The sequence below is a fragment of the Arachis ipaensis genome, chromosome B02 (genome assembly GCF_000816755.2).
Source record: "Arachis ipaensis cultivar K30076 chromosome B02, Araip1.1, whole genome shotgun sequence".
Taxonomy (NCBI): Eukaryota; Viridiplantae; Streptophyta; class Magnoliopsida; order Fabales; family Fabaceae; genus Arachis; species Arachis ipaensis.
Genome location: NC_029786.2, coordinates 5,637,352 through 5,638,909, shown reverse-complemented (window position 1 = coordinate 5,638,909; position 1,558 = coordinate 5,637,352).

The window sequence follows — 1,558 nt, the reverse complement described above, 5'->3', positions numbered from 1 at the left end:
TTCTCACTATAATAATTAGTTTTTGTGGATCCTAAAATCTCATAGTTCATTAATCATTATATTTTGGTACTCTTATTGAGATCAAATAAAGTGTCACTAAGTAAAGTATATCATCCAATTTTTAAAGGAATATTATATTATGAGTTTTATAGGATTAATATTTAAAAAAAAGTCTCACATTATAAGACTTTAAATTCTCTCGTCATAATAATTAATTTGTTCTCTCAAAATTTTTTAATACATTATAATAATTATTTTTCAATAAAAAACTCTTTCCTTTAAAATTACTCGTTAGTTTATCCTTGTAAAGCACGTTTAATTTTTTTTTTTAATGATATGGTCACCAACATGAATAACAAATAATTCTTCTTTTTTCCCGTAATGAAAGAGATCAGAGTAGTTCATCTTGAATTCATATCAAATTAATTTTGATATATCATTAATACAATTCTCTTTTATATTAGTAGAAAGGTAGGCAGGTATAGTAGAGTCAAATATTTTTATACAACTTCCGTTACTTATATAAATAAGTTTTATTCGAGACGTGAGAACTAGATTATTTCTTACAATAGTAGAACATGAATTTGTGGAATTGGGACGTAAGACTATAACGAATTTTCGTAATCCACGTTGGCATTTTCTGTAGAGATGGCAAGATATATATATTCTAACATTTAAGACTTTAAGTCATTAATAGTGTAGGAGGTGTTAAAATTAGAAAGGTTGTTACATATACATTTTTTTTTGTATACAAGTTTATATAAGTTGGTCCAAACCTAACAAAAATAATTCTCAATTTAGATTACATGCAAACATTGCGCTTCTCTAACTCTTTTATAGCACAAGCGTTCTTCTTCCTCAATCAAAACTCCAATGCTCAAAATTTAAACAAAAATCAAAATCTTTCAAAAATCTCTCAAAATCGTTGCAAAAAGTGAAGGAAGTTACGAAGTTGAATTCAAAAAGAATTATGAGAAAATAAAATAAGAAGATGAAGAAGAAGAAGAAGAAGCAGCAGAAGATCAGATAGATGAGGCTTTCTTTTAGTTGAATGAATGTAAGTTCATCATCTTCCAAGTAACTTTGCAACATTATGTGTTTTTTCTTTTTCTTTGTTTGATTTTTTTTTTATTCTTGTTAAGAGAGTAAAACAAGAAAAAACTTGAGAAAGTAAAACAAAAAGGAAAAGATAAATAAAAAAAAAAAGATGGTGATACAAAACACCAAAAATTCTTAAACAATACACTTAAATATCTTCGTGTTACACCAAAATTTGCTGCAAATACAGAAAAATATTTTCTCTAATGTTACATTTTTTTTCTTCTTCTTTTTTTTATTTCTTTTTTTTAGTTGAATAAATGTAAGTTGATCTTTTTTTTTTTTTAACTCTTTTTATTCTATTTTTTTCTTTCTTTTTTCCAACATTGCTCTTAACACCATCACAACTTCACTTTTTGTTGCTGACAACCCATTGTTGCAGTTTCCACCACCACTGCTATCAACCACTCTGCCTTCACCTCCTTCGATCGTTGTAAACAATAAATTCTGAATTATAAAT